Source organism: Gymnoscopelus braueri (genome assembly GCF_963280865.1).
Source record: "Gymnoscopelus braueri genome assembly, chromosome: 20".
Classification (NCBI taxonomy): domain Eukaryota; kingdom Metazoa; phylum Chordata; class Actinopteri; order Myctophiformes; family Myctophidae; genus Gymnoscopelus; species Gymnoscopelus braueri.
Window position 1 is genome coordinate 8442267 of NC_137622.1, and position 13736 is coordinate 8456002.

Consider the following 13736-nt stretch of genomic DNA (forward strand, 5'->3'; position numbering starts at 1 on the left):
ACTGTATCAAACTGGCAAATCCTCAGTGTTAATGAATCCATTATTAACAGCTGTCTTTAGCACACAGTTTCATTTCATTACAAGTTTGAATTTTCACCACCTGGTCAACTGGGCACTAGGGACAACTGGGCACCAAAACCATCTGGGCACTAAAGACTAGCCTACAGAAAGCACATGCAGACTTATCCTGTTGTTAAAAGCCAGTCTTATCCTGTTGTTAAAGGCCACTCTTCTCTCCCTCTCCCTCCCTCCCTCCCTCCCACCAAAACCATCTGAGCACTAGGGACATCATGTTTTTGTATCAAACGGCGCCCCCTATGGATCAAAGTGGAAATGCTTTTGGGGATTTGTTGAGTAAACCACCCTTGACATGTGATTAAAATTTGGGATTGACTGGACGTTTCGTTCGTGATTTGTGGCCTTTTTTGATCAATATAAATTAAAATCAATATAAATTAAACTATTTAACCAATCTCTTAGCAAAATACAAGCGCACGATTCCCGGTGAAGCCGGTCATTTTGACATAAGCCAATTAGGGACGAACGGTAATGACTATCAAAATGCCGTTTGGATATATTTATCGCATGGGTCCATAGATCACGTGTACCGATTTGTGTGAGATTTGGACAAAATTTGAAGAAAGAAGAGCAAAAAGTTTGTTTTGAAGAAAATTCAAAATGGCGGAAAATCTATCCTGACGCAAATGGGCGTGGCCTATATGGGGAGATGCGTCATGACCCAAGGAATCCAGGGGGATTATTTTTTCATTTTACGACCTACGGTTCAAAAGTTATAGCCCAAAACGTAAAGGGGCTGTTATAGCGCCACCATGAGGCTGACTGGTGTAATTATTTTATTAATATTTTGGCAATAAAGTATGAACCCCCCCTCAAAGTTTTTAAACTCTATCCTTTACGGTTTTTGAGAAAAAAATGCTTGAATTTTAGTTTTTCATTTTCCCATTAAAGTGGATGGGGAAATGTAATGCACTAATAAATCAATATCAAAAAATCTGTCCAGACGCAAATGGGCGTGGCCTATATGGGGAGATGCATCGTGACCCAAGGAATCCAGGGAAAAAGACATTTTGATTTTACGACCTACTGTTCAAGAGTTATAGGCCAAAACGTGAAGGGAGCTGTTATAGCGCCACCATGAGGCCGACTGGTGTATAATTCTGTTTAATAATTTCGCACTAAATCATGAACCTCCCCTGCAAGTCTTGTAACTCTAGCCCTTACGGTTTCTGAGAAAAAAATACTTGAATGGGCATTTTTTCATTTTCCCATTAAAGTGGATGGGGAAATTTAATGCACTAATAAATCAATATCAATTAAACTATGGAACCAATCTCTTAGCAAAGTACAAGCGCACGATTCCCGGTGAAGCCGGTCATTTTGACATATGGCACGAAATTGGGCAAAAAAAACTGTGGGAGGAGTAGCAGCCCGAAATCTAGAAACATCAACATATGGTTTTTGCATCAAAAGGTTACATTTTGAGCATTTGTGGCGCCCCCTATGGATCAAAGTGGAAATGCTTTTGGAGATTTGTTGAGTAAACCACCCTTGACATGTGATTTAAATTTGGGATTGACTGGACGTTTTGTTAGTGATTTGTGGGCTTTTTTGTAAAACGGGCCCCTCCCGCTAACTTTGGAAGCCATTTACGGACGAACGGTATGGACTATCAAAATTCTGTTTCGTCCAGATTATCGCATGGGTCCAGAGATCATGTGTACCGATTTTTGTGAAATTTGAAGAAAATATGTGGGAGGAGGAGCTAAAAGTGTGTTTTGAAGAAAATTCAAAATGGCGGAAAATCTATCATGACGCAAATGGGCGTGGCCTATATGGGGAGTTGCGTCATGACCCAAGGAATCTAGGGGGGAAAAGATTTTTATTCTAGGACCTACGGTTCAAGAGTTAAAGGCCAAAACGTAAAGTGGGCTGTTATAGCGCCACCATGAGGCCGAATGGTGTGATTATTTATTTAAATAATTTCGGACTAAATTATAAACCTCCCCTCCAAATCTGGTAACTCTACCTCTTACGGTTTCTGAGAAAAAAATACTTGAATTTGAGTTTTTTCACTTTTCCATTAAAGTGGATGGGGACATTTAATGCACTAATAAATCAATATCAATTAAACTATGCAACCAATCTCTTAACAAAATACAAGCAGACGATTCCCGGTGAGGCCGGTCATTTTGACATATGGCACTAAATTGGGAAAAATAAACTGTGGGAGGAGATGCGGTTGAAAAAATTGTTTATCTAGAAATAAAGTTTCTGTAAAACAATAGTCTGGTTGCCCATTCGGGCAACCACACTAACTAGACGCGTCGCAATTATGGGAAATTGCAAAGTGTGGTTGCGCCGTCGCCGGTCGCAGGTTGCCGCCGCCCGGACTTGAGGAATATGCTTGGAGGAATACCGTCGGAGGTCGCGTGACGTACCATTCGAATTTGGTGCTGATTGGATCCTGTGTTCGTGATACATGGCGTTTTGATTTGAAGAAATAGGCCCCTCCCACTAAAATAAATAAGCCCCTCCCACAAATGTAGCGGGCCAATGACATCGTCATGTCACTCCTGAGATCACCTGTTTTTCAATTTGAGAGGAGTGATCCCCCCAAAAATCATGTTTTTGCATCAAACGGTTACGTTTTGCAGAGTTGTGGCGCCCCCTATGGGTCAAAGTGGAAATGCTTTTGGGGATTCGTTGAGTAAACCACCCTCGACATGTGATTCAAATTTGGGATCGATTGGACGTTTCGTTCGTGATTTTTGGCATTTTTGGTAAAACGGGCTCCTCCCGCTAACTTTGGAAGCCAATTACGGACGAACGGTAAGGACTATCAAAATGCCGTTTGGATAGGTTTATCGCATGGGTCCATAGATGACCTGTACCGATTTGTGTGAGATTTGGACAAAATTTGTAGGAAAAGAAGCAAAAAGTGTGTTTTGAAGAAAATTCAAAATGGCGGAAATTCTATCCAGACGCAAATGGGCGTGGCCTATATGGGGAGATGCGTAGTGACCCAAGGAATCCAGGGAAAAAGACATTTTGATTTTACGACCTACGGTTCAAGAGTTATAGGCCAAAACGTAAAGGGCACTGTTATAGCGCCACCATGTGGCCGATTAGTGTAATTATTTTTTCAATAATTTCGGACTAAATTATGAACCTTCCCTCCAAATGTGGTAACTCTAGCTCTTACGGTTTCTGAGAAAAAAATACTTGAATTTGAGTTTTTTCACTTTTCCATTAAAGCGGATGGGGAAATTTAATGCACTAATAAATCAATATCAATTAAACTATTTAACCAATCTCTTAGCAAAATACAAGCGCACGATTCCCGGTCAAGGCGGTCATTTTGACATATGGCACGACATTGGGGGATAAAAACTGTGGGAGGAGTAGCAGCCCGAAGTATTGTTTATCCGGAAGATAGAAGTGGAATAAAGTTCATCAAGTACTATAGTCTGGTTGCCCTGTTAGGGCAACCACACTAACTAGACGCGTCGCAATTCAGGGCAATTGCAAAGTGTGGTTGCGCCGACGCCGGTCGGGACTCGAGGAATACGCTGGGAGGAATACCGTCGGAGGCTGCGCCAATTACATTGTCACGTCACTCCTGAGATCACTTGCGTTTCATTTTGAGAGGATTGATCCCCCAACATAAGGTTTTTGCATCAAACGGTTACATTTTGAGCATTAGTGTGCGCCCCCTATGGATCAAAGTGGAAATTCTTTTGGGGATTTGTTGAGTAAACCACACTTGACATGTGATTCAAATTTGGGATTGACTGGACGTTTTGTTCGTGATTTGTGGGCTTTTTTGTAAAACGGGCCCCTCCCGCTAACTTTGGAAGCCATTTACGGACGAACGGTATGGACTATCAAAATTCTGTTTCGGTCCAGATTATCGCATGGGTCCAGAGATCATGTGTACCGATTTTTGTGAGATTTGGGAAAAATCTGTAGGAAAAGGTGCAAAAAGTGTGTTTTGAAGAAAATTCAAAATGGCGGAAAATGAATCCTGACGCAAATGGGCGTGGCCTATATGGGGAGATGCGTGACCCAAGGAATCCAGGTGAAAATAAATTTTGATTTTACGACCTACGGTTCAAGAGTTATGGGCCAAAACGTAAAGGGAGCTGTTATAGCGCCACCATGTGGCCGAATGGTGTGATAATTTTTTGAATAATTTCGGACTAAATTATGAACCTCCCATCCAAATCTGGTAACTCTAGCTCGTACGGTTTCTGAGAAAAAAATACTTGAATTTGAGTTTTTTCACTTTTCCATTAAAGCGGATGGGGAAATTTAATGCACTAATAAATCAATATCAATTAAACTATTTAACCAATCTCTTAGCAAAATACAAGCGCACGATTCCCGGTCAAGACGGTCATTTTGACATATGGCACGAAATTGGGGAATAAAAACTGTGGGAGGAGATGCAGTTTGAAATATTGTTTATTAACATTGTTCAAGAACAATGTTAATACTAGAATTGTCGCAATTCAGGGCAATTGCAAAGTGTGGTTGCGCCGACGCCGGTCGCGGGGTCGCTGCCGCCGGGACGCGAGAAATACGCTGGGAGGAATACCGTCGGAGGCTGCGCCAATTACATTGTCACGTCACTCCTGAGATCACTTGCGTTTCATTTTGAGAGGATTGATCCCCCCAAAAATCATGTTTTTTTTATCGAACGGTTACGTTTTGCGCATTTGTGGCGCCCCCTATGGATCAAAATGGAAATGCTTTTGGGGATTCGTTGAGTAAACCACCCTCGACATATGATTCAAATTTGGGATCGATTGGACGTTTTGTTCGTGATTTTTGGCATTTTTGATAAAACGGGCCCCTCCCACTAACTTCGGAAGCCAATTACGGACGAACGGTAAGGACTATCAAAATTCTGTTTCGGCCCAGATTATCGCATGGGTCCAGAGATCATGTGTACCGATTTTTGTGAAATTTGGACAAAATCTGTAGGAAAAGGTGCTAAAAGTGTGTTTTGAAGAAAATTCAAAATGGTGGAAAATCTATCTAGACGCAAATGGGCGTGGCCTATATAGGGAGTTGCATTATGACCCAAGGAATCCAGGGATAAAGAGATTGTTATTCTACGACCTACGGTTCAAGAGTTATAAGCCAAAACGTAAAGGGGACTGTTATAGCGCCACCATGAGGCCGACTGGTGTAATTATTTTTTCATAATTAGGGCACTGTACTTTGAACCTCCCGTCCAAGTGTTGTAACTGTAGCACTTACGATTTCAAAGAAATAAATACTTGAATGTGAGTCTTTGCATTTTCCCATTATAAGTCAATGGGGATTAATGAATTCACTAATAAATTAATATCAATTACACAATACAACTTATCTCTTAGCAAAATACAAGCACACGATTCCCGGTGAAGCCGGTCATTTTGACATATGGCACGAGTGTGTGCTGCCAAAACTGTGGGAGGAGTTAAGGTTTAAAGTTTAACATTGTCAGGAACAATGTTAATACTAGACGCGTCGCAATTATGGGAAATTGCAAAGTGTGGTTGCGCCGTCGCCGGTCGCGGGTTGCCGCCGCCCGGACTTGAGGAATATGCTTGGAGGAATACCGTCGGAGGTCGCGTGACGTACCATTCGAATTTGGTGCTGATTGGATCCTGTGTTCGTGATACATGACGTTTTGATTTGAAGAAATAGGCCCCTCCCACTAAAATAAATAAGCCCCTCCCACAAATGTAGCGGGCCAATGACATCGTCATGTCACTCCTGAGATCACCTGCTTTTCAATTTGAGTGATCCCCCCAAAAATCATGTTTTTGCATCAAACGGTTACGTTTTGCACAGTTGTGGCGCCCCCTATGGGTCAAAGTGGAAATGCTTTTGGAGATTCGTTGAGTAAACCACCCTCGACATGTGATTCAAATTTGGGATCGATTGGACGTTTCGTTTGTGATTTTTGGCATTTTTGGTAAAACGGGCTCCTCCCACTAACTTTGAAAGCCAATTACGGACGAACGGTAAGGACTATCAAAATGCCGTTTGGATATATTTATCGCATGGGTCCATAGATGACCTGTACCGATTTGTGTGAGATTTGGACAAAATTTGTAGGAAAAGGAGCAAGAAGTGTGTTTTGAAGAAAATTCAAAATGGCGGAAAATCTATCCAGACGCAAATGGGCGTGGCCTATATGGGGAGTTGCGTCATGACCCAAGGAATCCAGGGGAAAAGATTTTTTGATTTTACGACCTACGGTTAAAGAGTTATAGGCAAAAACGTAAAAAGGGCTGTTATAGCGCCACCATGAGGCCGACTGGTGTAATTCTTTTTTTAATAATTTCGGACTAAATCATGAACCTCCCCTCCAAATCTGGTAACTCTAGCTTTTACGGTTTCTGAGAAAAAAAAACTTGAATTTGAGATTTTTCACTTTTCCATTAAAGTGGATGGGGAAATTTAATGCACTAATAAATCAATATCAATAAAACTATGCAACCAATCTCTTAGCAAAATACAAGCACACGATTCCCGGTGAGACCGGTCATTTTGACATATGGCACTAAATTGGGAAAAATAAACTGTGGGAGGAGATGCGCGGCAAAGTATTGTTTATCCGGAATAATAAAGTTCATCAAGTACTATAGTCTGGTTGCCCTGTTAGGGCAACCACACTAACTAGACGCGTCGCAATTCTGGGCAATTGCAAAGTGTGGTTGCGCCGACGCGAGTCGCGGGTCGCTGCCGCCGGGACTCTGGGAATACGCTGGGAGGAATACCGTCGGAGGCCGCGTGACGTGCCATTCGAATCGGGTGTCGATCGGATCCTGCCTTCGTGATACATGCCGTTTTGATTTTAGGAAATAGGCCCCTCCCACAAATGTAACGGGCCAATCATATTGTCACGTCACTCCTGATATCACTTTTATTTCATTTTGAGAGGATTGATCCCCCCAAAAATCATATTTTTGCATCAAACGGTTACGTTTTGTGCATTTGTGGCGCCCCCTATGGGTCAAAGTGGAAATACTTTTGGGGATTCGTTGAGTAAACCACCCTCAACATGTGACTCAAATTTGGGATTGACTGGACGTTTCGTTAGTGATTTGTGGCCTTTTTTGTAAAACGGGCCCCTCCCGCTAACTTTGGAAGCCATTTATGGACGAACGGTATGGACTATCAAAATTCTGTTTCGGTCCAGACTATCGCATGGGTCCAGAGATCATGTGTACCGATTTTTGTGAAATGTTACCAAAATATGTGGGAGGAGGAGCTAAAAGTGTGTTTTGAAGAAAATTCAAAATGGCGGAAAATCTATCCTGACGCAAATGGGCGTGGCCTATATGGGGAGTTAAGTCATGACCCAAGGAATCTAGGGGAAAAAAGATTTTGATTTTACGACCTACGGTTCAAGAGTTATAGGCCAAAACGTAAAGGGGGTTGTTATAGCACCACCATGTGGCCGAATGGTGTGATAATCTTTTTAATAATTTCGGACTAAATTATGAACCTCCCCTCCAAATCTGGTAACTCTAGCTCTTACGGTTTCTGAGAAAAAAATACTTGAATTTGAGTTTTTTCACTTTTCCATTAAAGCGGATGGGGAAATTTAATGCACTAATAAATCAATATCAATTAAACTATTTAACCAATCTCTTAGCAAAATACAAGCGCACGATTCCCGGTCAAGACGGTCATTTTGACATATGGCACGAAATTGGGGAATAAAAACTGTGGGAGGAGATGCAGTTTGAAATATTGTTTATTAACATTGTTCAAGAACAATGTTAATACTAGACGCGTCGCAATTCAGGGCAATTGCAAAGTGTGGTTGCGCCGACGCCAGTCGCGGGTCGCCGCCGCCGGGACTTGAGGAATACGCTTGGAGGAATACCGTCGGAGGCCGCGCGACGTGCCATTCAAATTTGGTGGTGATTGGATCCTGCGTTCGTGATACATGGCGTTTTGATTTTAAGAAATAGGCCCCTCCCACTAAATAAATAGGCCCCTCCCACAAATGTAGCGGGCCAATGACATCGTCATGTAACTCCTGAGATCACCTGCTTTTCATTTTGAGAGGAGTGATCCCCCCAAAAATCATGTTTTTGCATCAAACGGTTACGTTTTACGCAGTTGTGGCGCCCCCTATGGGTCAAAGTGGAAATACTTTTGGGGATTCGTTGAGTAAACCACCCTCGACATGTAACTCAAATTTGGGATTGACTGGACGTTTCGTTAGTGATTTGTGGCCTTTTTTGTAAAACGGGCCCCTTCCGCTAACTTTGGAAGCCATTTACGAACGAACGGTATGGACTATCAAAATTCTGTTTCACTCCAGATTATCGCATGGGTCCAGAGATAATGTGTACTGATTTTTGTGAAATTTGGAGAAAATATGTGGGAGGAGGAGCTAAAAGTGTGTTTTGAAGAAAATTCAAAATGGCGGAAAATCTATCCTGACGCAAATGGGCGTGGCCTATATGGGGAGTTGCGTCATGACCCAAGGAATCTAGGGGGGAAAAGATTTTTATTCTAGGACCTACGGTTCAAAAGTTATAGGCCAAAAACGTAAAGCGGGCTGTAATAGCGCCACCATGAGGCCGAATGGTGTGATTATTTTTAAGATAATTTTGGACTAAATTATGAACCTCCCCACCAAATCTGGTAACTCTAGCTCTTACGATTTCAGAGAAAAAAATACTTGAATTTGAGTTTTTTCACTTTTCCATTAAAGTGGATGGGGACATTTAATGCACTAATAAATCAATATCAATTAAACTATTTAACCAATCTCTTAGCAAAATACAAGCAGATGATTCCCGGTCAAGACGGTCATTTTGACATATGCCACTAAATTGGGAAAAATAAACTGTGGGAGGAGATGCGGTTGAAAAAATTGTTTATCTAGAAATAAAGTTTCTGTATAACAATAGTCTGGTTGCCCATTCGGGCAACCACACTAATAATCATAAGCTAATAATTCACCTCTCTCTCTCAATTTAAACTCAAAGCGGATGTCTGTCTGTCAGCCTCACTGCTGCACTGACTGCAGGCAAATCCTCAGTGTTAATGAATCCATTATTAACAGCTGTCTTTAGCACACAGTTTCATTTCATTACAAGTTTGAATTTTCACCACCTGGTCAACTGGGCACTAGGGACAACTGGGCACCAAAACCATCTGGGCACTAAAGACTAGCCTACAGAAAGCACATGCAGACTTATCCTGTTGTTAAAAGCCAGTCTTATCCTGTTGTTAAAGGCCACTCTTCTCTCCCTCTCCCTCCCTCCCTCCCTCCCACCAAAACCATCTGAGCACTAGGGACATCATGTTTTTGTATCAAACGGCGCCCCCTATGGATCAAAGTGGAAATGCTTTTGGGGATTTGTTGAGTAAACCACCCTTGACATGTGATTAAAATTTGGGATTGACTGGACGTTTCGTTCGTGATTTGTGGCCTTTTTTGATCAATATAAATTAAAATCAATATAAATTAAACTATTTAACCAATCTCTTAGCAAAATACAAGCGCACGATTCCCGGTGAAGCCGGTCATTTTGACATAAGCCAATTAGGGACGAACGGTAATGACTATCAAAATGCCGTTTGGATATATTTATCGCATGGGTCCATAGATCACGTGTACCGATTTGTGTGAGATTTGGACAAAATTTGAAGAAAGAAGAGCAAAAAGTTTGTTTTGAAGAAAATTCAAAATGGCGGAAAATCTATCCTGACGCAAATGGGCGTGGCCTATATGGGGAGATGCGTCATGACCCAAGGAATCCAGGGGGATTATTTTTTCATTTTACGACCTACGGTTCAAAAGTTATAGCCCAAAACGTAAAGGGGCTGTTATAGCGCCACCATGAGGCTGACTGGTGTAATTATTTTATTAATATTTTGGCAATAAAGTATGAACCCCCCCTCAAAGTTTTTAAACTCTATCCTTTACGGTTTTTGAGAAAAAAATGCTTGAATTTTAGTTTTTCATTTTCCCATTAAAGTGGATGGGGAAATGTAATGCACTAATAAATCAATATCAAAAAATCTATCCAGACGCAAATGGGCGTGGCCTATATGGGGAGATGCATCGTGACCCAAGGAATCCAGGGAAAAAGACATTTTGATTTTACGACCTACTGTTCAAGAGTTATAGGCCAAAACGTGAAGGGAGCTGTTATAGCGCCACCATGAGGCCGACTGGTGTATAATTCTGTTTAATAATTTCGCACTAAATCATGAACCTCCCCTGCAAGTCTTGTAACTCTAGCCCTTACGGTTTCTGAGAAAAAAATACTTGAATGGGCATTTTTTCATTTTCCCATTAAAGTGGATGGGGAAATTTAATGCACTAATAAATCAATATCAATTAAACTATGGAACCAATCTCTTAGCAAAGTACAAGCGCACGATTCCCGGTGAAGCCGGTCATTTTGACATATGGCACGAAATTGGGCAAAAAAAACTGTGGGAGGAGTAGCAGCCCGAAATCTAGAAACATCAACATATGGTTTTTGCATCAAAAGGTTACATTTTGAGCATTTGTGGCGCCCCCTATGGATCAAAGTGGAAATGCTTTTGGAGATTTGTTGAGTAAACCACCCTTGACATGTGATTTAAATTTGGGATTGACTGGACGTTTTGTTAGTGATTTGTGGGCTTTTTTGTAAAACGGGCCCCTCCCGCTAACTTTGGAAGCCATTTACGGACGAACGGTATGGACTATCAAAATTCTGTTTCGTCCAGATTATCGCATGGGTCCAGAGATCATGTGTACCGATTTTTGTGAAATTTGAAGAAAATATGTGGGAGGAGGAGCTAAAAGTGTGTTTTGAAGAAAATTCAAAATGGCGGAAAATCTATCATGACGCAAATGGGCGTGGCCTATATGGGGAGTTGCGTCATGACCCAAGGAATCTAGGGGGGAAAAGATTTTTATTCTAGGACCTACGGTTCAAGAGTTAAAGGCCAAAACGTAAAGTGGGCTGTTATAGCGCCACCATGAGGCCGAATGGTGTGATTATTTATTTAAATAATTTCGGACTAAATTATAAACCTCCCCTCCAAATCTGGTAACTCTACCTCTTACGGTTTCTGAGAAAAAAATACTTGAATTTGAGTTTTTTCACTTTTCCATTAAAGTGGATGGGGACATTTAATGCACTAATAAATCAATATCAATAAAACTATGCAACCAATCTCTTAACAAAATACAAGCAGACGATTCCCGGTGAGGCCGGTCATTTTGACATATGGCACTAAATTGGGAAAAATAAACTGTGGGAGGAGATGCGGTTGAAAAAATTGTTTATCTAGAAATAAAGTTTCTGTAAAACAATAGTCTGGTTGCCCATTCGGGCAACCACACTAATTACATACATAGTTTAGAACTTTGGAACTAAATATTTTGAGATGGGGGTCCTGGGGGTACATATCATTTTGGGGGTCCTTGACATGAAAAAGTTTGAGAACCACTGATATAGCAACATACGTCTTTTTTTTTTTTTACTAATAGGATTTAGAAGACATGTGTAGAATCCCCAGAAGCAAAGTTTTGAGTTAAAAAATATATACATTTAAAAAATAGCAGATCTACAAGCTCGTAGCGCGGCACCGAGCTTGTATATCTGCTATTTTTGAATAGCCAAAGTATAAAATTGCGTTCCCGGTTTTAATGGGTTAAAATGCAGTGCATTTGGTCCGGTGTATTTTGAGATCTTTATCACAATTAGATCCAACTAATTTTCAGACAGTCAACAGCACTAATGAATGTGTGACAGGCTACACTGCAGTATGTAGGCTCGCCAGTCAGTATTGTCAGTGGTGTAAAGTAACTAAGTACATTTACTCAAGTACTGTACTTAAGTACAATTTTGAGGTATTTCCAATGTTCAGTTATTCTACTCCACTACATCTCAGAGGAAAATATTGTACTTTTACTCCACTACAATTAATTGAAAACTTTAGTTACTAGTTACTTTGCAGATATAAGTTATTATATCATAGAACATACATTAACCACTTTAGCCCTATTCTATACATAGGCTACATAGGCGATGCGACGCGTTGTGAGCTTGTAGATCGGCTATTTTCAAACATTTTAGTACTTTCACTTTTGGTACTTTAAGTATGTTTTGATGCCAATACAATACAAACAGAGTATTTTCATGTTGTGGTATTGCTACTTTTACTTAAGTAAAATATCTGAGTACTTCTGGCACCACTGAGTATTGTCTCATTTGGCTTTGAGGCCATCGATCCACTGTCCTTCAGCCTCACTGACGGAGAAAGCGCTGCGTTTTATTTTATGTTTATCTGTGAAGCACATCTGCATGACGTGGCCGGATTTCACACTTAACAATCTGCACATTGCCTTTGAATTGTCCCCCGCCCTGAGGTTGAATCCATTCCTTTAGTCCAGCTCATTTTCTCCACACTTTATGCCATTTAATTTCCCACATGTATTTCATAGCATTGTTATCAGCACGATAGTTAAAGGTAGGGTAAGTGATATTTTTGGGTTAAAACAAAAAGTATTTTGTTAAAAGGTTAAAGCACTATATTCTGATAGTAATCATTGCTATAGAGTGTTTGTTCAGTAACAGGAGTCTCCCCGTCTCTCCAGCTCTTAAACAGAAAATACATTTTCTGGTAGGTGTCAAAATCTCAGCCAATCAGGAGAAAGTACCCATTTTTAAGCTTCATTTTTATAGTGTTCCAGTTCCAATTTTGCCTGCTCATTTCTTAGTGTCATCACTTCCAATTTCACTTGTTTAATCTATATCCTGATTGAGTTCTCTATCCTGATTGGATAAAATTGGAAATGAAACTGAAACTGAAACGAAAATGCATTTGCTGTTTTATAAAGAGCTGGAGAGACAAGGAGACTCCTTTTACTGAACAAACACTCTATAGCAATGAGTACTATCAGAATATAGAGCTATTTAACACTTATTTTAACCAAAGAAAATCACTTACCCTACCTTTAAACAAACTCCAATTCAATCCCGCAAATCTATTTTGTTGGTCATGTCACTGAATCGGTGAGTGACTATTGTGTGGAAAGGCCGGTAAATGTTAGCTTTAAATATATATATATTCAAAGATTTGCACAAATCTTCACGATTTTTCAAAAATAGCAGATCTACAAGCTCGTAGCGCGGCACTCTGTGCCGCACTATGAGCTTGTAGATCTGCTATTTTTGAATAGCCAAAGTATAAAATATGGATAAAGTGGTTAAAATGATTGTGAAGCTATATTAGCTAATTTTGCTGGGGCCCCCCTGGTATCCCCCTAAGGACCCCTGGGGGTCCCCGGACCCCACTTTGAGAACCAATGATGTAAGGAAGCAAGTCCAAATAAGCATCTATATTACTTTAGAAACAAGCCCAAAGAAAACAGCAACCCGCGAATACCAATATTTACAAATGCAAAACAAGCCCAAAGTCGCTTTGAATAAGCAGACTTGGCAACTTGTGTGTATAATTCCACAAGCAACTGCAAGACACATAAGAGTCTCATGAAACAGACTGTCGGCTAACAGACTTTTCAAATGCTTCTGTCTCTGAAACGCAGCAGAAATGAAAGCGGAACAATATATAAAAAAAAAGAAAAGCAATTGAATAAATCAAATTATGTCAAAAATGTGCACCGAAACGTGCATCATTTTCACGTCTGCTCAGAAATGCCTCAGGCATGTCTGAGGAGACGTGAA

General features: G+C 40.7%; 1 protein-coding gene across 2 annotated transcripts in view; it reads right to left on the reverse strand.

The window, feature by feature from the left end:
• Positions 1 to 13736, reverse strand: part of LOC308075812 (progesterone receptor-like) — a 45441-nt gene that overhangs the window by 22183 nt on the left and 9522 nt on the right. The window lies entirely within an intron of this gene.